Source organism: Emydura macquarii, unplaced genomic scaffold, assembly GCF_026122565.2.
Source record: "Emydura macquarii macquarii isolate MOO-44397 ecotype Brisbane River unplaced genomic scaffold, CSIRO-AGI_Emac_v2 contig_1947, whole genome shotgun sequence".
Lineage (NCBI taxonomy): Eukaryota > Metazoa > Chordata > Testudines > Chelidae > Emydura > Emydura macquarii.
Window position 1 is genome coordinate 1,011,653 of NW_027132084.1, and position 22,353 is coordinate 1,034,005.

Genomic DNA, 22,353 nt, shown 5'->3' on the forward strand with positions numbered 1-22,353 from the left:
TCATAATGGAGAAACAACTGAATATGAGCTCCCAGTGTGATACTGTGGCAAAATGTTCTAATGCAATCCTTGGATGTATATATAGGGAAGTAGTGATTGGGAGTTGATTTGACCTCTGTATATACCTGGAGTTGCCAGATAGCAAGTGTGAAAAATTGGGACAGGGAATGGGCTGGGAGAGTGATAAGTCACCTATATAAGACAAAACCGCGACTATCGGGACCGTCCTTGTAAAATTGGGACATCTGCTTAGCATATATACACCACTGGCGGGACTGATACTGGAATACTGTGTACAGCTCTGAGGTTCACATTTAAGAAGGATGTTGAAAATTTGGAGAGGGTGCAGAGAAAAGTCACAAAAATGATCCCAGGGTCAGATTTTAAAAAAGCCTTAGTGAGAAACTTAAAGAGCTCAATCTCTGTAGTTGATCAAAAAGAAGATTGAGAGGTGACTTGATTATGATGTAACAGTACCTACATGGTAAGAAAATACCGGGTATGAAAGGGGTTTTTAATCTAGCAGAGAAAGGCATAAAGAACAAATGGCTGGAAGTTAAAACTTAAGAAATTCGCCTTGGAAATAAAGTACATTTTAATGGTCAGGGTGATAAACCATTGGAACAAACTAACATGGGAAGTAATTGATTCTGCATTTCTTTGTCTTCGGTTCAAGACTGGATGCCTTTATGGAAAATATGCTTTAGTCACCACAAAATATTGGGCTCAATACAGGGGTAATTGATAATTCTTTATACAAAAATCAGACTGGATGATCTAATGGTCCCTCCTGGCCTTAAAATCTATGAAAACTTGCTGTTCTGGATGCCACTGGTGTTATAAACCTATTGCATGCCATATGCAGTGTTTGTGGATGATAAAGCATCATGTTTAGCAGGCAGCAAACTCAGCACAGTGCTGCATACTGGGGAACTAACGCCAGAAAGGGGAGCACACTGAGAGCTATCACTTTGCTTTTTCATTGTAAAATGTATCTGTCAGGACTTAGGTGGGAGCCCGCAGAGGGATAATTAGCTCAGTATCTTGGGAATCCACTCTGGAGGCCTGGAATAGTACTATCAGAGCCATAGGGATTTATTGAGGATGTTCATCTTTGAGGCATTATTTCAGTTCTGGTACTTCTAGATAGATACCTTCCAATGAAATTTCATCTAGGTAGTGTGAAAGCTAGCCAGCTTTCTGTGCATATGCAAAAAGGCTGTTGCAGATGTTAAATGTGATAAATGATCCAGAAAACTACAGACAGTGCTTGTCACCAGCTCTGCAAAACCTTGGTGAAAGGGACTGCATAGTGCAATCAAGGGATCAGAGCATTTCCCTTAAACTTTCAAGGGATAAATCCATTGTTTCAATCCAAGTCCAGCAGAGGCTGAGTGATACTTTGTGAAACACGTGTTCCCAGGCCTTGGCAGCAATGTTGAATGTGTACAACTAACTTGAGAACATAGGAGTATCCTGGTAGGAAGTGCAGTGTCATTAAAAACAATGGCCAATTTTCCCAAAATCTCAGAGAATGTTTAGACAAAGATAGCATAGAATTGAGCTTCACTGAGCGTAGAAGATGAGCAAAGCTGTTTATCCTGTGCTCAGAGGAAAGGTGGAATTGACATGCTCTGCTGAAGGAGAAATAGTGTCTGTTTACTTTATTTTAGCATCACAATAAAAGGGGTCATGACAACTGATGGCTGAATTACAAATCTGGGCTCAGCAATTTGATTCCCTTTTTTAAAAAAAAACCCTGTGAGAATTACTGGGATGTAGCCAAATTAATTTTTGTTACACCCATTACTAGATTACTTCATCATTGGCAGCAACACCGGTGTATTTCCTTTCTTGTTTACCAAATCCTTTGGACGGTTGCTTCCTTCGTTCACATCTTACTTTGCTCAGCCTAAGCTGATGAAAACACTGGGCATGACAGTGAAATATAAGGGGAGAGATTTGTAGGGAAAAGGGAAGCAAGAGTCAAAATAACAGATGCTTTTCAATGTAAAAGGAAACAATTCAGAAAGGAGGCCAACTGGGAGATTTAGTGGCTGGGATAGGCTATACCACTGCTAAAGTTTTAGCTTGATCACTTGTTCTCAGAGTATACTTAGGGAGGCAGTATGACCTAGTGGCACTGGACTGGGTTTTAGGCGCTCTAGGTTCTATTCCCCGAATTGCCACTTCCCCCTTTGTACCTCAGTTTCCAATCTGTAAAGTGGTATAATGATACTGTCCTCTGTTGTAAAGCACTTTGAGATCTACTGATAAAAATGTGCTATGATACAGCAACATATGATGATGATATTAATATTTCCTGGTGGAAGGGAATGGTTGTCTAAACACTGAGCAAATACAAAAGTGAGGTTGATAGGGTCCAGAAAGTGAATATGCTTTATATTGGCCAGAAAACCAGTCAACAGCCTGTGGCATCTTAGGGGAGCCAAATGACTTGATATTAAAGTGTAAGGTACTTTAGAAATGCTGAGAGAGTAAAGGGAGGAATCTGTGGGGTTTCAACATGTGATCAGAAGAGTTCTCTTCCTCATGTGACATAGGAAAGAAAAAGGAAATGAGAAAAGCCAGGGGCTATAGGACAATCAAAGATTTCTCATGTTCTTTCATACTTTGACCCTATAGTCATCCTTTCCTAAATTATTCTACTCAGATGCGATCCTGAATTCTTTGCTCCAGTTCTGAGTGTTTTGTTAGGGAAACCACATAATTTCCTAGATTGGTGTGTCGGGTATTTCTGGCATTTCAGCAGGATTGGTTGCAAGTGGGTGAATAGATCTCTCCAGCCTTCAGCTGAAATGGAAGGGGGCTGATTCTCGCTTACACCATTTTCCATCAGAGTAGCTCCATTGACTTCAGAAGAATCAGGCCCAGGGAATGGGGTGGGAGCAAGAAAAATTTCCAAGAAAAATGCTGGCAATACTACTCAAGCCCTACCCAGACTGAGAGCTGTTGCTATAGCATTATGAACATGAAATGCATGTAGCAGGTCATATTCATAATATATTCACCTGGTAATATCTAACGGAGCAGAGCCTGAAAGACAGATGCCCCCATAAAGTTCAATATACTATTTTCTTGTTCAAAGAATTTGAATATAGTAGATAGGTTGTAAACAAAATCCCTTCAGCATGATGTCATACCGTCCATTGTTGTTCTAATGTCAAAAAGACACAGATGTACTTTGTTTGGTAATTATTCCGAGCCCTCAAAAAGAAAAGTCTGCACTGGCCCATAGCAAAAAAGGCATTCACCTTGATTCAATGCTAATGAATCCAGCCCCAGATCAAAAGCCAAAGCTGACTCCAGCAGAGAACAATATTTAAAATGATGAGCTAATATGAATCCAGCTTGTGACTTTTTTCCTCTTAAAAAACAAAAGGTAAACTGTAAGCCCTTCCCACCCCAGCACCAGTTATTTGGTATCACTGATTAAAGAAAAACTCCATGGAAGTTTCTAATACAGTACTCCTCCTTTCAGAGGATGATTAGGACATAACATAGTGAATAACCTGGCATTTCTCTTCCAGTTTTCACAGATGGAGGTTAAAAACCTCACAAGTATGGTCAGGAACACAGATCAATTTGTTAAAACAATGGAAACAAAAAATCTAGAATCCTTTAAAATACTAGAGCAGGAAATATCTCCTGTGTTGAACCAGGAATAGACTAAAACAATCGCATTGCAAAGCTGGTGGAAATATAGAAAATACAATTTTGTTAGAGGCAGTGTCAACAACTTTTAGACATCTCAAAATCACTTATCTCTAAATCTTTTTTTGTACTACCCTGCTGTTCCTTTTTCTGTCATGTCATTTGAGACTATATTAAAAAATCCAAACTCTCAGTACTAGATTACAAACCATGAATTGAATGGATTATCTTCCCATAGTAATAGTTTTATTCAGCTGAAGAGCACTGAAGACTAGCTTTACCTATAGGGTTAAACTGCTCTAAGTTCACGTTCACTTAAAAAAAAGCTTTAGTTTTGTAAAATGGGTATTAATGTTTGTATGGATCCAGTAGATTGTAAAATAAGACTATTTAAAACTTTACAAAGCAACATCCAAAAAAACCCAAAACAGGTCTTGTTTTACCACTTTCTATATGCAAAGTCATTCTCCAGGGCAGGTCTATAAGTATATATGACATTTGTTAGCAGCGTGCATGAGAGGCATAATGATGAGTGGAATCGAGCAATTATATACAGGTTGGATTGGCACAAAGTCTGCACTTCAAGATGTGACCCAATATATGTTCAGTTACCAGTGTGCTGAAATTTCCCTGTATGTTAGCAACACTGAGGCTATAACACAAAGTTTATTTGTGTGGTTTATTTTTAAGGTAACTTTGACAGCAAAGCAATTAAGGCGATTTCTTTTGCCTTTGGAGTGTGTAGGAAGGCGCTGTGGCCTTCCCCAGAGTCTGGGCCCGAGGAAGGGCTGCAGCGGCCTGGCTGGACAGAAACAGGCCCAGCAGACAAGTCTGCCCGGCAACAGAGAGTCCGGGCTGCGATAGGGCCGGCAGGCCAGTCTGCCTGGCAACCAAAAGGCCGGGCAGTGATAGGACTGCCCGGCCAGCCCAATCAGCGACAGTGGGGTGGAGCCCCTACAGGAAGGGACAGTATAAAAACCAGGCCCCAGAGCTCAGTCTGGGAGAGACTGCCGCCAGAAGCAGACGTGCTGCCCCGCCGGCTGAGGCCTAGGCCGGAGTTGAGCTGAGCTGATACCAGGGAAGCTCGCCTCCCAGAGCAGAGACTCCAACCATCCCTGGACTGACCTGGGCCTGGAGACTGGGTAGGCCTTCCCGGGACTGGACCGAGCCCCCTGAACCCCGGGACTGGACCGGACCTGGAGGAGCTGCCGGATGCCGAGCCTCCAGAGACTGGACAGGACCTGGACAAGCAGCCTGAGGCTGATCCATCCCCCGAGCCCTGTGACCTAGAGGAGCTCCCTGCCTTGCCACCTGTGGACGAGGAGGGACTGGCAGGCCTATCCTGGACCGAGCACCTAAACGACCTCGAGGACCCTGACGAGCCAGGTACCTGGAGATATGGGGAGGAAGTGGCCCAGGGACAGCTATAGTCAGTGGCTGGGACAGGGGCAAGCCCCGTCGGTGTGTTGCGGCGGGAGCCCTGGCAACTGAGTGGCAATGCCTTTGCCACTACTAAGGCCCTGGGCTGGGACACAGTGGAGACAGGTGAGCCTGCATCCCCCTTCCCCTTTCCGTAGCCACCCCGGGAGAGCCTCCTCCTCCCTACTGCTCCCGAGAGCGGACCCACTGCTTGCCCGCCCTGCCTGAGGGCCGGGCTAAGACCCCCCACAAGAGGGCTCTGTGGCCTTCCCCAGAGTCTGGATCTGAGGAAGGGCTCCAGCGACCAGGCTGGAGAGGACAGCCCTGTAACAGGGTTGTTTAAAGGTTGACCTCTATTCCTTTAAAGAGAGACTCCGGTTTAAAATTAATTCTATTGAAAACACATTTTCTTGCTTGGGTCATATCACGCTTTATTGACACACACAGTTCTTGGTTTTGAAAGAGCCAGACAACAGTGCTGGAGCAATTTTTAAAGGGAGCTTTTATTGAAAGAATTAAATAGGTGGTAAGAAAAAGTTGAGAATGTGGCACCCCTAACAGAACGTGAGGGTAAGGAGTAATACTCTAGGCTCAAATCCCACTCCAAAAGATCTCAAGAGAATGAAATCATAGTCTTGAAAGTATAAGATTAGAAACCCACAAAGTTTCTGATGTATCCTGTTTCTGCCATTAGTGCCTTAAAATCAAGACCTCTGTTGCGGGGCAAGGAAAGGCTAAGGGGGGAGAAATTGCCCAGAGGCCTGGCAAATTAAAAGGGCCCGGGCGGATGGGAGGATAGATACACATCCTCCTCTCCCCCCCCCCCCTCCCCCTCTATAGTCTCCCTTCCCCCAAGGCCGCTCTTGTTCTCCGCCTCTCCCCTGACCCAAGTTTGTTTATTTTGCACCATGTAGGCTCTTGGATGGCTGAGGCGGTGGTATCTGTACTCAGCTTCCCAGGTTCATCAGTAATCTCCCTGGGAAGTACAAGGAACCTGGGAAGCTGAGTATCAGATACCGCCTCCTTAGCTGCCCGGGAACCTGCATGGCACATAAGAGATAAGTAAAAACTTCCGGTGGGCTGTGGAAGCTCACTCGGGTCTCAGTCATCCCTTTTTACAGGGGCCATTGACTGTTCTGCCCTGGGACCTAGAATTACTATCAGTGGGCCTGCTTAAAATGCTGTTATAGATAGAAAAGTGATGCTGTAAAAATGGCATCGATCTGCTCTTTGTGTCCAAGTCAGATCTGCTCACTTTACTGAACAAAAACATATGGTGCTATGGAAGCCAATAGGGTTACAGGAGTATGAGCTACATTCTGCTCTGCCTGATGCATCATCAGCAAATTGTCTAAGTTCTGACTCCAGAATCTTCACTATTTGTAATGATGTAAGAAGTGGAAAGATCAGCTGGATTTTCAGATCCCTGATTGAGTTTACATCTAACAGACAGTTTAGGATAAAAAAGACCAAAACAAACAAAGTGGTGCAAATTGGAGAAGAGTGAGGAGAAAAGAATTGCAAGGGAAAACTATATATAAATAGTTCTGTTTTCAGTAAACATATTTTCTATAACCGTTTTCATAATGTTCTTAATAAAAATATGGGGGGAAAAGCCACAAGATTTTTCATGAAACTATGAAATTGTAAACAATTTTTTAAAAACCATTTTTGTTTGGACAATATCAAGAAGTGCTAGTGCTAGGTATTGAACAGATAAGACTAGGTGTTGTATGGACTAATGAAAATCTTTTACTACCAGTTTCCTTTAAAACAAAACCAAAAACAAACAAAAAAAACCTTTCCAGGTCATTTATCTTAATCTTCCAGATCTTAGTGGGACATTGGCTGTGGCAAGGACAAGGAGAGAAGAAACTTTGAATTCCACCACGTGACTAGAGAAGCATCCATCATGATGGTATTTCTTTTTGAAGATATGCTCTTTCTTGACATTCGATAATCTACTGCAGGTGTTAAAATTGATTTTGGTTTGGCTTTGCCATTACAAAGACAAAAAGTGACTAGGAATGTAGTTCTACTGACAAATCTTTAGCCCTTCCTTTTAGAATTTTACTGGAGTTTGGCACATTTTGCTTATTTCAGTATCCTAAATTAGTCCTGAGACAGCATCTTAGCAGGACATATAGGAAAAGCACTTAGTAGCAAGCTTGGTTGAACTAATCATGGATAAATTATAGTACAGCTTCTCTTCATATACCATGTACTATTCAGTGGATGTAGTTATTTGTTACATGACTTTATTTGTGCAATTAAAAAAAATCCATTTACACTCCACCTTCCATCCACCTACCTAAAAGTAGTGAAGTCCATCAAGTCTGTAAAGTTTACAATCCTTGCTGGCTTCTATCAAATTCCTAAAGGATACGTCTTCATGTCACAATTAGAATTACCATAGCACTTCCTTGGTTGTATCGGGTAGGTGATACTCCAGAATGTAAGACTGTATGGGGTTTCTTTTTGTATTTGTTTTTAAGTTCCATTCTTCCTGATTAGATATGAAAGCCATGTCTACACTAGAAAGTTGTAATGGCAAAAGTTCTGCTGGAATTCTGCAGCCGACATAGCTCTTTTAGCAAAGTGTGTTCAGATTTGCCTATCTTTTGGCTCTTTAGCCTGTGTCCTCACAGAAACAGGTTGTATTGACAAAAGATGTGAGACACTGTGGGAATGCATCCATCCCTGTGTGCCCCATGCCACTGTCTAATGTGCTATCTTGTGAGCTTTTTTGTAGTGTATCGTGAGGCTGCCGCCATGTATTGTGGGATACCATTACTACTCTCAGGGAACTATCGAAGTTTGGGGACAGATTCCCACAACGACCTCTGTTCCATCCCATAATCTATGCTTTTCTGCACTGTTTTTCTTTCTCACCACTCTGCAGAACCATGGATGCTGTGCCAACACAGCCAAACTGTCTTGTCCGTTTTACGTTCAGGGCAATTCATTCTTTTGTATTTGTACCACAGCGGCAGTACTGAGGATGGCTGCGAGAGAGAGAATGAACAGCTGGAATACCTGTATGTATTTGCTGACCAACTGTATAAGATGGAGAAGTGGTTTTGGGCCTGTAATATGAGCACTGAGTGGTGGGATGAGTAAACCTGCGATGACGGCATTGGCTCCAGAACTTTCAGATGTGGAAGGTTGAATTCCTGGAGTTAGGTGCTGAACTCACTTTAGCCCTGGAGTGCACAGACGACACACCAACATGAGAGCTGCTCTGACAATGGAGAAGTGGGTAGCGATCACTGTCTGGAAGCTTGCCACCCCAGATTGCTCCTGGACAGTGGGAAAATCTACTTTGGTGGCAGTTGTCCTCCAGGTGTGCAAAGCAAATAAGTATAACTGGCTGCACAGGATTGTCACTCTGGGTAAAATACAGGAAGTAATCATTAAATTTGATGTGATGGGCTTCTCTACCTGTGGTGGGGGCAATAGATGGGGTCCATATCCTGATTCTGCCCCTCCCCCTACCTTGCCTCTGAGCGCACAAAAAGAAAGTGGTACTTCTCTATGGTTATGCAAATATTAGTGAGTCACTGTGGATGCTTTGCTGATATTAACTTTGGCTGGTCAAAGAGATCCATGATACTTTTATATAATACAAGATTTTTTTGAAACGCTGAAAATAGGGACATTTTTCCTGAACTTCCCATTGATGTTAATGGGGTTGCAAAACTCAGGTGAAACCCTGAGGGACCTAGCTTACTCTTTGCTTCCCTGGCTCAATATTGTTCTTGAATTGTGGGCACCAGAATTGGACATAGTGTTTACCAGTGCCAAATAGAGAGGTAAAATAACCTCTCTAATCCTACTTGAGATTCCCCTGTTTATGCATCCCAGGATCTTATTGGCTCTTTTGGCCTCAGCATCACACTTGAGAGCTCATGTTCAGCTGATTATCCACCACAACCCCCAAGTCTTTCAGTCACTGCTTCTCAGAATAGATTCCCTCATCCTGTAAGTGTGGCTACGTTCTTTGTTCACACATTTATACACTTACATTTAGCCTTATTGAAATGCATGTTGTTTGCTTGCGCCCAATTTACCAAGTGGTCCAGATCGCTCTGAATCAGTGATAATTATTTAACACTCCCTCAATTTTTGTATCATCTGCAAATTATCAGTGGTGGTTTTGTTTTCTTCCAGGTCATTGATAAAAATGTTAAATAGCTTAAGGCCAAGAACCAAACCCTGTGGGACCACACTGGAAACATATCCACTTGATGATGATTTCTTGTTTACAGTTACATTTTGAGACCTACGAGTTAGCAAGTTTTAAATTCATGTAATGTGTACCATATTAATTTTTTTATTGTTCCAGTTTTTTAATCAAAATGTCATGTGGTACCAAGTCAAATGCCTTACAGAAGTATAAGTATATTATGTCAGCACTATTATTAATGTGTAATCTGAGGGGAAAAAAAGATATCAAGTTAGTTTGATAGGATCCGTTTTCCATAAATTCATGTTGATTTGCATTAATTACCTTACCTTCCTTTCATTTTTTATTCGAGTCTTTTATTAGCTGCTCCATTATCTTGCCTGGGATTGATGTCAGGCTGACACACCACTTATTACCATTTACCCTTTTTCAAAATAGGCACAACATTAGCTTTTTTCCAGTCTTCTGGAACTTCCCCAGTGCTCCAAGGCTTGTTGAAAATAAACATTAATGGTCCAGTAAGCTCCTTAGCCAGCTCTTTTAAAACTCTAGGATGCAAGTTATCTGCACTTGTTAATTTAAAAATGTTGTTCTTTGTGTTCTGGTAAGCCTGCTACAGCTCTTTCCCTTTTGCCTGGCATTGGCCCTCGTCCCTGCTGTATCTCCAGGCCACAATGCCCTTTGAAATTTGCCAGTATACATCTTTATTCTTGTCTGAATTTTGCAGCTGAGCCTGCATCTGTTCCTCCCCGCAATGGTCAAGGAAATCAAATGCCTCTCTCCTAGACTATGCAGCAACATGAGAGCAAGGTGCAGCTGAAGCCATGCCTACGTATGTGGGCTGGCACATGTGGGAGCTAGCAGGAAAAGAGGCAGTTCCAAAACATGCTGGAGATACTAAATGGAAGGCGGGTCAGCAGACGTCCAGTCATCGTGACCTGAACGCAACAGAGGTCAAGAATTTGACCAGACCCATCACTGCTGCAAGGACCATTGCACTGTGGGCTTGTTGCTGGAGGACTGTTGTGCTGGTACAAGAACATCTGCATCCACAGGCATTGTGGCAGTAGAACTCTACCACTAAAGGACTTGTGTTGCTTGGGGCAATATTTCTCAACCTTTTAAGTAGCAAGTACCCCTAACTTCTGAAAATTTTAATAAGTACCCAACACTCAATTTTCCACTCTGAGAAATACAATCTTCTTCCCCTTTACCGCTGGATGACTGTATTTCTCATAAAGCAGGTGAGTTCTGAGTTCTGCAGTGGCTGTGGCAGATCACAAAACCCCCTGCTGTTTCTCCCCTCCTTCCTCCTCCCCTTCCTCCATATTGGAGCAACGGTCAACCCCAGTCAATCACTATGGCCTGAGGGCAGGGTCATGTGGTGTTCTCACACAGGCGGGAACGTGTGAGGTCTGAGCAGGCACTAGCGGCCCACCAGCGTGGATAGCAGCGCTCCCCATGGCTATCCCTAGGGGGGTGCAGGCCTGGGGCAAATCACACTGTGTGGGCCCCTCTTAAGATTTCTATACTGGTAAAATCTGGGGCGGTCATAGTTCTCAATTTCACTATTGAGAGCTAGAGCAGTGAAATTGACAAGTAAACCTGTGGGTAGAGCCTGGCTCCAGGACTGGGCAAGCCGCTGGGCTCTCTGCCTGGCTTTCTGGGCACTGGGCTTTGAGCCGGGGAGGGGAGCTGCCACCTGGCTGCCAGCCCAGGAGGTGGGTAACTGCCACCTGCTCCAAGCTGGGGTGGAGGAGGCTTCTGTGCAGGCTGGGACACAGGGATGTGGGCAGGCAGCAGGCAGCTGCTGCCCATCTTCAAGCCAGTGTGTGGGAGGCTGATTCTCAGCTCCGAGCTGGGGCACAGGTGTCAGCCACCTAGCTGCGAACCCAGTTCACAGGGCCCAGGAGGCTGCTGCCAGGCTCCCAGCTGGGACTGGGTGGGATGCGGGCAGCTGCCACCCGGCTTCCCAGGACTGGGGCAGCTGCCGCCTGGCTTCCCAGCTAGGAGGTGGGATCAGGTGGGAAGCTGGCAGCTGCTGCCCACCTCCCCCAGAAGCCAATGGCTGCTGCCTGCCTCCCAGCTGGGAATTGGGACCAGGTGGGAAGCAGGCAACTGCCACCTGGCTTCCCCAGAAGTTGGCAGCTGCCGCTCGCCAACCTTCACTGGGTTTTTCGCCACACACCCCCTGCCTGTGTGTCTCATACCCCTGGTGGTACATGTACCACAGATTGAGAAACTATGGCTTGGGGAAACGGTTCACCAGAAAAAGTTCAGGGTTTTGTTGGTAGGACTCAAAACAGAATGTGCTGACAGAAGGCAAGTTTTGGTGGTGAAACTTTATAGTGTAGACCAGACCTCAACCCCTATAGATTTTATAGTCATAGTAAATCCTATTTTTTTCTAGAATATCCCTCACCCTAGTATCTTTATAATAGTCTTACAGTCAGTCAAGTGTATCTGAAAAATCCTAATGTAGCAGTTGAAAGACTTCAGCTAAATGAAGTGCAATATCAAAATTGCTACAAAACTTTTGAATAATGTGATAAATTTTAGCATGCCTTTACGGACTGCTGCATCACCAGTAGCCATTTTTCTCTGCTTTGTCTTCACTTATGAACTGTGCTAGATATTAGAATTCATTCCGAATGAAGTAATTGAAATTCACTGGCAGTTCATTTGATATGTTACATTTTCACATTTAACAGTCCAATTGAAATAACACTTAGCATTAGATTAAATCTCTATTGATCTGATTTTAATGAGTTCACCACAGTGATCAACAACGAGAGTTTAAAAAAAAAAAAAAAGTGCTTTTTTTTTTTTTTGTTACAGAAACTCTTCTGAAGAACTCAGAAGGCTCTGGATGTTGGCCACATCACTTATTACTAGCAGAGAGTCCATGTTCACAATTGCAAATCTGTATTAGGGCATGCTATTCCCTGAACAGAACATACAGAAAACAGTGATGGGTTGGCTCTCAGGGCTAGAGGCTAATACAATCTGGACAGTATTTAACATTCAAAGAACACATACAGAATTCTTGCTTATGATTTTTCCTACATTTAGGTATTTCTGAGTTGTGGCTCATGAGGATCATCTTATGCTCTGTTCATCCATTAACTGATGGGTGCTAAGTTCTCTCTCATGTTCTTACCATCCCAGTGGCATTCACTAGGCAATTCTGAGAGTTCTTCAGGCCGATTAAACTTGGGCTTTAGATAAGTGCTGTAAAAATTTGAGTAACACTAGAATTCTGTACATGCCAACTTACTTTTGGCCCATCTGTATATGGAGTAGTTGAGATAGTATTCCTTGAGGTAGTTTGACCATTCCATCGTGTGAGGGCAGCCCTCGTGTTCCAGAGATTTGGTGCCTACATTTCTCTGTGGCTGATGCTTGTTCCCATTGGCTGCAAGCAATCACAGCAGATGCTTTTGAGATCTCAGCTGTTTCTGAGGCACAAATTACAAAACCACCGGTCTTCTCCAATAGCACTGTTCTTTAATTGGCCCAAAGGTGACAATGATGTAGAGAAACGAGCGACGTTTGCTCAATCTGCAAAACAGTATGGACTTTCCAAAGAAGAGGCATATTTGTACTAGGTTGAAAGCTTATCTAAACCCATGTCCATCACCTGTGGCTTAGAGAAATGGTCCAATCTACTTTGAGCATCCACGCTATTGTCCAGATTGATGTGTATGAGTTCATGGAGCCAAGAAGTCCTATGGGTATGGGTGCTCTAAATGTATTCTGGGGAAAGCAGGGCAGCCAGCTACGAGCATCCACGTGTCTTGAGCTTTTTAATTAAGTGGGGGAACACATTATGAATTCAGGTCTGGGCTGAATCAATTTCATGAGACACAAAACCAATTCTATGGTTGTGTCTCACCTGTAGAGCCCCAAATGTCGAACTCAGTATAGGACAAGGACAAAAACTGAAGGATCCCTCCCCCTTTCTCCCTCCTAATGTTTTAAATTTATTTTTAAAAATCAGCTTTGACTGACTTGGGATTTTGTATTTATATTTAGCATAAATAATGCCGTGTCAGCCTTTCTGATGTCAGTAATTCACAATAATAAACAATATTTCATAGATTTCATCTATTTTTAAGGCCAGAAGGGACCCTTATGATCAACTAATCTGATCTCCTGCATAACACAGGCCAGAGAATTTCTCCTAGTGACTCCTGCATCCAGCCCAATAACTTGTGGTTAAAGTAGACAGGGTAAATCTTCTAGAAACATACCTACTCTTGAACTGACAACGCCAAGTGATGGGAAGTATGTCTCAAGACTGGTGTGGGATGGAATCCAAAGAGGGGATATTCCCCAGGTATGTTTCTACACAATCCTGAGAAGATTTTTTTTTTAGGCCTCTGCATTGGTTTTAGTGGTGTGTAGGAGACATGCAGTTGTAATAAAATATGGATTCTAGACGGTTAAAAGCTCGTATTATCAAAGGAAGGTGTATGCTCATTTAAATAAATATTTTGGAGTGATATACATGCTCAGCACAAGAGGGTTTCAAGGCTGGATTTACACCTTACACGCTCCTACGTGCAGCATCTTCAGTGCCCTCCCTCCCTACAGCTGACCTTCATGTTTTCCGTGCATGTGGGCGGTGGGGGAGAGAGGGGCTGGCTGGGCCATCTCCACATGGAGGGGAAGGAGTAGAGGGGCTGGGACGATCGGCTTGACCAGCTACAGGTGGGGAGAATATGCTCAACCCTGGGCTCCAGCTTTGAGCCTGGCCAGGAGGCGGCACCTCAGGGGGAAGAGAAGGAGCAAGGGGTGGCGCAAGGGTTCTGACACTTGTGCGGGGCCCCCAAATTGGCCAGGGCCCTTGGGCATAGGCCCTGTTGGCATGTGTGGTAATCCGCCACTATTTAGGCACCCCTAGAATGCTGGCACCCCAGGCGTGTGCCTACTCTGCCTAATTAGAAATCCAGCCCTGGATGGTGTGTGCGATGAGCAATTTTGCCTGAAGCAAAGCTGACCGGCTGCTCATTCCAAGGAGTGGAATGAACCAGTAGCATATGCCTCGCCTTGTGCTGAAGCAATCTGAAAACGCTGCTGAGTGCTATTTTTAAATCTAAGAAATGTTTGCTTTTCCCTATTTCATTTCTCTCTTTCTACAAGGGACATTTCCTGTTCCAGTTATGGCTGGTGATATTAATAAGAGATGGATGATTATTAAAAATGGCAGCAAGCGAAGCCCTTCTGTGATTAATATCTTCTGTTTATATAGTACCATTTGTCCTGAGGGAACCCAAATCACTTTGGGGTTTAGGAGAAAATTTGTGAAACTCTCACAGCCTGAGTGAAGACACCTCAGTTTGGCCCTCTGCTAAGTGTATTTACGTCTGCGGTGGAACCTGACGGCTGTTCAACAAACCACCATGAAGTGACATACCAGGTTAGCACAGTATATAATTATTTCCTCTTCTGACACCGGTCAGCACAAAGACTAACTCGAAGTGTCGTGATACTTATGGACACTGCAACTGGAGTGTCACATGATGACAGAAGTTCATTTCTGACAGCAAAACCTTCACCATACTCTCTCCTTACTCCTTCAGGTTTGCCAGACCAGTAAATGGTGTCGTCCTTCTGCCTTACGAAGCCTGTGTCTGAGAGCCGCAATCTCAGTTCTGTAACATGCAAGCTCGTTACTCCACACAGCCGTTTTCCCCAATCTGAGAGAGGCAAGAATCTGCTGCTTGCTAGTGCGTGGGTGTGCCCTACCTGTGGATGGGACTGTTGCTGGTGCTTCGGACTCAACAGCCATCGAAGAACTCATCGGCTCATACACCATGCTCTGTAAAGAGTGATGGTGCCATTGGCAGGATATAAGCAATACTGCATCCAGGGAGAGAAATAGGAGGAATTTAGGGAGGCAGAATGTAATTACCCAAGATGAAATGTAACCCCAATACCAGAGTTAACTCCTCAACTCTTGTGAAAAGTCATGGGCTCCGTAGTGGTCAGAATCTTAGTTTAACTTCTCCTCTGAAAGACAAGGTACCTTTAAGCTGTGCCCCAGCACAATCTGAGGTGTTGAGTTGGGGAATCAGAAGCATCTGTGCAGCATGAGGAGACATCTCTGAGCTAGCTTTGATCTAACTAGGTTGAGTAACAATAGCAGTGAAGCCAGGGCAACAGGGGCAGTAGGATGGGCTGTAAAACCCCTCCAGGATCCTCAGTGTTTACTCAAGTGGCTAGCCCCTGCTGCTAGCTGTGTTACTGGTGTGTAACAAGTGCCTTCACTACTGCTGTTCTTCGAGCCACCGAGGTCAAAACTAGTTCAGGTATGTCTACGTGCATTGCAATCAGACCTACCCTCAGAGGAAAGATTGTTCGTGACTGAGTCACTACAGCTTCCTATGACATCCTGGCTATTTCTTTGAAGGTCCCAGTACTGATTTAGCCCAATCTTTAATGTGTGAGAAATTACGTGATGACAGCCTGTGGAGGTCTGACTTCATTTACTAGCATAGCCAAATACTTGCTACAAATCTCCATGTAACGTTTAATATTTCTATTAGTTCAGAGCTGGCTGATAGTTAGCTATTTGTATCTCAGACATGGAATCAATTCACTTTTGTCTTTGCACCATTCCATATTTCATTTCTAGCATATATTTTTTAATTATACTGATATTTTTCTTGAAAGATGGAGTCACATCCTCAAATCTGTTCACGTTTCTCAACACTGTGATAATTTAGAAATATATAACAAGAATGCCACTAATGTCTTAATGAAACAAGTATTTCCCCATCACAACTAGAATTATTTGACCTCTGAAATATGTCTATTGGGGGATCAGCTTTGTGAGCAGAAAGCTGAGTTCCCAAATGTCATTTTATAGTAACCTATAGTATTAACTGTTGCTGTGCTGTGTGTGTGTGTGTGTGTGTGTGTGTGTAAAAAGATGAAAGACTGGAGGCTTTTACTGGAGTATGGTGAGACATATGGCAGAGGAAGGTTTGTTACAATTTTCTAGTTTTTGCTTCTTGTAGGGCATTTTCCATTTGTAAAGCAGGTATTTAGCTGCCTAAACAAAGACTGAGGTGCCTAACCATACTAAAATGTTGGTCTTAGTACTTAATTTGTGCCTCAATTTCCCCATCTGTACACTGGGGATAATACTACTTCCTTACCACCCAAGGGTGTTGAGGTTCAGTTCATTTATGGGGAAATTCAGCCCTGTGAAGCAGACCAGCACAAGACCTATACATGTACTTAAGTCCAATTTGAGACCAATTTTGCTGACTTGCAACAGTTAAAAAACATTCTTAGACTTTGTGTGGGCTCAGGCGTGAAGTCGCTTCAATGTCTATAGAGTGGTTGGAAGGTGAGATAGAATGCAAAGTATTAATATTACTAGAGATGGGACTGAATCAAACATGGAGCTTTGAATGACCTGGAGGCAAATTCATCTCAAGATGTAGATAAGAACTTTGCAGCTCAGGCCCATCTCTAATTATTATTAATTACAGAGCTAAAAGCAAATCAAATGCCTTTTCTAAAATGGCCTTAGTGCTGCTTTCATATCAAGAGAGAATTGAATGTCATTTTTTGCTGTTTTTAGATTACAGTGAAATTATCCTTTTTCCCTCTACTAGTTAGAAGGAACTATACTCCCCATTAATTAGATACAATTTACCATGAAAAGATATGAGTACTGGGATAAGCTTAATAATCATCATACTGTAGTGAGCACATTGCACAACGCACTAGTTCCGTGAATGTGTCCAAAGATGAAATTTTAAATGAATTATTAAAAAAGGAAGAAATATCCTTAGCAATTTATACATTTTCCCTCATTGGAGCGATGTTTTTTAAGAATGGCACTCCCATTATTTACGGTTACCTATTCTACTCATTGTGGTGGTGGTGGTTATTATGGTTTTGATCTAAATTAAATTGCAAGCTCTATGGGCTGGTACCCAGTTATTTTATGTTTAGAATGTGCCTGGGACATTCTAGATGCCGTTTGAGTAATAATAGTTAACCTAGTTCTCTGCCGGCACTTGCAGATCTAAACAGAGGGGTAATAATTGGCTTACACAAAAATATTTTACTGACTCTGAGGAGGGGATGGACAAAGGCAAGGTGTGTGGTTTTGGAGCCTTTCATTTAAGTGTCAGTGATTTGAATAAAGCACATGGTGGTAGTGACTGAAAGTGGTTTATTCATTGGGGGAGGCCTATAAGTGCTGAATTCAGTACAGATGTCCACAGCATAGACTACCCCAGCATAATTGCTGTCAAAACTGGATGGGCATGGACCACAACTTACCTTTCCACCCTTCTGACCTGGTCTAGATTGAGGCATATTGGCAGGCGTGTGCAGGGAGGTTTGCACTGCTGCAGCTAGTAGAGAACATTTCTGTGGGTGAACATGGGACTTCCACCTCTGCTGCTGTTAGCTGGGCAAATGTTCAGCACGCGTAGATTTTAAAGCAAGAAAGGATAATTTATTCTAATCGTCTATGGATGAGCTAGAGCACCTCTTTTAGAGTTAAGCAGTGCCCCTGTAGTGAATTTCTCTTGTTCAAGCAGTGGGTGAAAAGAAAACACAATTTGTCATTTTCTTTAAAACTGAAGTCATTGAGTGTGTGACTGTATATCTGGACAAATAGGGATAAAACTGTCTGAGTAAGAAACAGAGCCGGAGTTTGCCTGCTGTTACTCATTCTAACTTAACACAAATCAAGGGCAACTCTTATTAAACAAGGAATTTCTAGAAGAATAAGCCCTAGCTAAATATGCAGGCAAAGAAAGCCATGAACCAGCTAGATCCTAAAATGAGTTTCATTCCAGAACCCAAGTTCCGAGGAATAGGTCACCATGAATTTAAGTGACTTGGATACATAGCCAAATTATGAATTACCTGAATGGTGAGACTCTAAGTCAATTAAACAATAGATTGAGTCTGCTGCATAGGGCATGGCTAAGATTAGTCATAAGACTTGCTGGAGCCATGAGCTCACTGACCTGTGGTAATAAATGAGTGCTTAAGTGGGTTAGACGTTGTGCTAAATGCACATTACATATTTAAAAAAAAAAGAATGACAAGTTTGGGTCATTTGTGTTTCTAGGGATGCAGGAAATACATCCTTGGAAAAAAGTTGGAAGCGCTAACTTTCAAATGAACTTCAATGAGAAGTGTTTTCTTGGATTGGGATAGTGTGAGTTGTGATGTGCAAGTGTAAGAAAGGGCACACAGGCAGGTAGAACACCACCCCCCATTTAGATTTCATTAAAAAGAATTTCCAGAACCTACTACTAACAGAAATGTTTCCATGATTTTACAATAGAAAATAAGACCACCTACTTAGAAAGGTAAATACAGCTGAAGTGTTTTAGTGCATCATAACCAGAAAGGGAAACTGACTAGACATTAAAGAGAAACAGGCCGGTTTAATTCCGCTGTCCAAGCGGTGTGAAATACATAAAGTAAGCCAAGAACAAAATCTTGACACGTAAAGTCAAATTATTTCATCTTTAATGATCTGCAAAATATGAGTGAGAAAGAGAAGAAACAAAGTTTATATATAAGAGCAAAATCTGACACCAAGACACCTACTGATTTTTGGCCTAAACGTTTTATTTAAAAAAAAACAAAAAACCCCACTAGTGGCTGTACTTTAATGGGGCCTCAATTTTTGAGTACCCAGTCTAGAATCCCTTAAAGGGGTCTGATTTTCAATAATTGCTGAGCACCCATCTTCAGAAAATCAGGCCCCTACATGGCATCTCCAGTTGGGCACCTAAAATAGCTGGACACTTTTGAAAATGTAGGCCTTTATTGGTGGGATTTTCAAAGGAGCCTAAGGGAGTTAGGCACCCAGCTTCCATTGAATATTGCGGTTAGAGTGGCTAACTCTTTTAAGTGCCTTTGAAAAGCCCAGGCTGTCTATTAGCCATACAGTTTCACTTTTACTGTAGTGCATTGAGCTTATTATCCATATTCCCTAGTACTGCAAAACTAAACCTGATTAACAAGTTTCTGAGGCAGTTTGAATATTCTGCAGCCAACCAATTTTTCAACCACATTTAGTGTAGCTTGAAGAAGAGAATTCTGCTGAAGCACATACTGCTGCCATCTGGTGATGTCTTTTTTCAGTCTGGGCAGAAGTGTAGCCAGAACTGATTTTTTGGCAGGGCCTGTGGTTGACACAGGTGGGCACAAACCTTGTGCCACAAGGGAAACAGAGGCTGATAAAAATGCGGGGTAAATTGCTTAAAATCTGATTGGGTAGGTCTGCTTTCAAAGTGGGTGGGTTTGGCCCACCCACACCAACATGTAGCTACGCCACTGCTGGGAACAATTTATGGCTTCAGATTAGAAGACTTCAAAATGTATTTAAAACTAAAAATGCTGGACACCAAATGGATCCCTACCAGAAATGCACACCTGTAGGATACTGTTCAAGCTGAGAGACAGTCACAGTTAAGGCCTTTTATTGTGTCTGAAGCTGATTTCTGCTGTTAGAGTAGAGGAAATGAGGATAGTTTCTCTTGAAGGGTAGAAAATGTAATAAACGTTTAAACTGAGCTTCAATTTCATCTTAAGAAATTATAGTGAACCTCATTTTGTGGGATGGGTTGAATGTAAATCTATATCTGTACGGAGTAGACTGGCTCCTATGTATAACTGCTTGATACAGAGTAACACTGTAACAGGGCCATCTGCCCCTTTAACAGACAGGGGGTGGGTATAGGAAGCTGCCCACCCTGTCCCAAAGAGAAGCCCAGCACACAGGTGCCGGGAATCAACTTGCGATTGGCTCATGCTCTGAGCTGGACAATATCAAGGAGAACTCAGCTCCATGAAGAGGGGCCCTGTGGGAATCAGGAGAGAGGATACTCTCTGTGGGAACAAGGTGGGCAGGCCAGCCTGTGGCGCTCCTAAGGGAATAGGAGCCCTCCAGAAATAGCCCTCCTTGCTACCCGAGGACCCCGGTGTGAATCCCTAACCAGACTGTCTGGGTCGCTTTTTTTCTTTCTCAGACTATAAACAGAGTCCCGAAGCAAGGGACAGAAGTCTAACCTGCATGTGGCCGACATTGTCTGTCTCCAGCTGGTGCCTAGTGCCAGCAGTGTACAAACACCATTGAGCCTGCTAACCAAGGAGGCACAGATGGCAAATTAAAAAGAAATATGGCTGTTGTTAAACAAAGCAACATCAATAAAACTTACAATAACTGCACCTTGCAGTGACGCCAGGTCTTTCATCCCCACAGATCTCACAGTACTTAAAAAGCTCTATTTAGAGGACTCCCTATCAAAGTTCAGCCACTCCCTGGGTAGAATGCAGCAGCTGCTGCCTAAGGGAGCACAGGGCAGTACACACTAGTTCCCAAACTTTTTTCTGAGGTGACTCACCAACTGCATTTTGTCCTTTTTGGGGGATCCATCTATAACACTGCCTGCAATGACTCAAGAGCCTGAATGCCAACCTCAGTGCAGACTATTAGCAAGCAGGGCACAAACCCAAAATGGGGTGTGAGTTCTGTACTTAAATTCACCAACCCGTTACCAAGTATAAACGCCTCAAACATTATAGCAGCCTAAACATGGAGTCACAGACATTTCCCTTGGGTACTTTGATCTCTCTTGCTACCCAGATGAGCATACCTGTGTGCTAGATAGTTCCTTAGGCCAAGAATCACAATATTCAGGTTACGCCCTGTCCCAAATGACCAATCACTTTATGCCAGCTGCAATGTACCTTAGATCTTACACAGATCTAAGACAGAAAAGACACTTGTAGACAATCCTATAATAAACTATAGGCAGATTTATTACATAGAAAAAGGAATTGAGAGTTATTTACCAGGTTAAAGCAGGTAAACATATATACACAAATAGGTTACAATCTTAAGTTTCAAAAGATGATAAGGCTTCTATAATAAGCAAGCTGTATATGTCCCTTAGCGCTAACACAGGCTAAGCACCTGGGAATCTTTTGCTTATAGAAAACCCTTTCCCCCCAGAATCCAAGCAATGTAGAGATAACCAGTTCCTTTTTGCTTGAGGTTTTTAATCACCTTCGTGGCATATGCTTTGAGCTGCAGGCTCAGCTGATGGGAGAAATCTACTTGCTAGACTCATCTTCCTGGAGTGGGGTAGGAAAAGCAGAACAACTGTCTCTTGTCCTCTTTAACATCTCACAATACCCTGTGTGGTGTCAATGGATCTTTCATGTCAGGAAGGACGGAACACCTTCTGTTGGAGATCAGCACTTCACAGTAATGTCTCTCTCCTGTCTAGTGATCTACACAGGCTCACAATACAACTGCTCAAATAATACCTCAAATAATATGGGATACAGATGTTATAAACAGCAGCTGGCACCTGGTCTACAAGCATCACACCACCATTACCTCTGCTCTCCTCCTTCCCCTTTTCAGCCCTCCAACCCCCACTCCAGCCTGCCCCAAGTCCCCTGCTCTTTCCTCCCCAGTCCCCTGCTCAGCTCCTCCCACCCCCTTTGCTCTCGCTCTCCTTGCATTGCCCCTGCCTACAGCCCCAATTGGTCCCTCTCTGTCCGTGGTCGGGCTATGATTGCTAACAGGCTGCCTGTTCACTGGCTCCAGACACTTCCTCCACACTGCTGCCACTGCCACTGCTGCTGCTCTGGGGAAGTGAGAATGCAGTGGACAGGAGCAGTTCGGGGCAAAGGCTGGGCAGGGACTAGCACAGACAGTCTGCTCGCTGGTGCCAGCTGCTTCCTCCATACTGCTGCTGCTGCTGCCTGTATCTTGCTCTTCACACTGCTGCAGGCTGCCGTGGGAGAGTAAGAGAGCCTCTGAGGCATGTGCGATCCACCCAGACCCTTTCCACTGGTGGAAAACACTGCACTAGTTTGAGAAACTGCACCTAAATGGAAAAATAGGGTCCAATTCTCCTCTCATTGCTATGAATTTTGCGCAGGTGTAACTCCATTCTTGTCCTAGTTCACACCTATGCTTAGTGAGACAAGAAATGCGAATCAGGTCCTGTGTTGTATCCAATTCAAATATTCTAGGGCCAGAAGGCACCACTGTGATCATGTAG

The 22,353-nt window shown here is 43.4% G+C and overlaps 1 long non-coding RNA gene across 2 annotated transcripts in view; it reads left to right on the forward strand.

The window, feature by feature from the left end:
- The window catches only part of LOC137159854 (uncharacterized), a 41,785-nt gene extending 24,313 nt beyond the window's left edge, over positions 1-17,472 (forward strand). For both annotated transcript variants that reach the window (XR_010921744.1, XR_010921745.1), the window contains exons 3-4: positions 14,535-14,702; positions 14,866-17,472. This is a non-coding gene — a long non-coding RNA (uncharacterized lncRNA). The remainder of the gene's footprint in view (positions 1-14,534; positions 14,703-14,865) is intronic.
- The last annotated feature ends 4,881 nt before the right edge of the window (positions 17,473-22,353 follow it).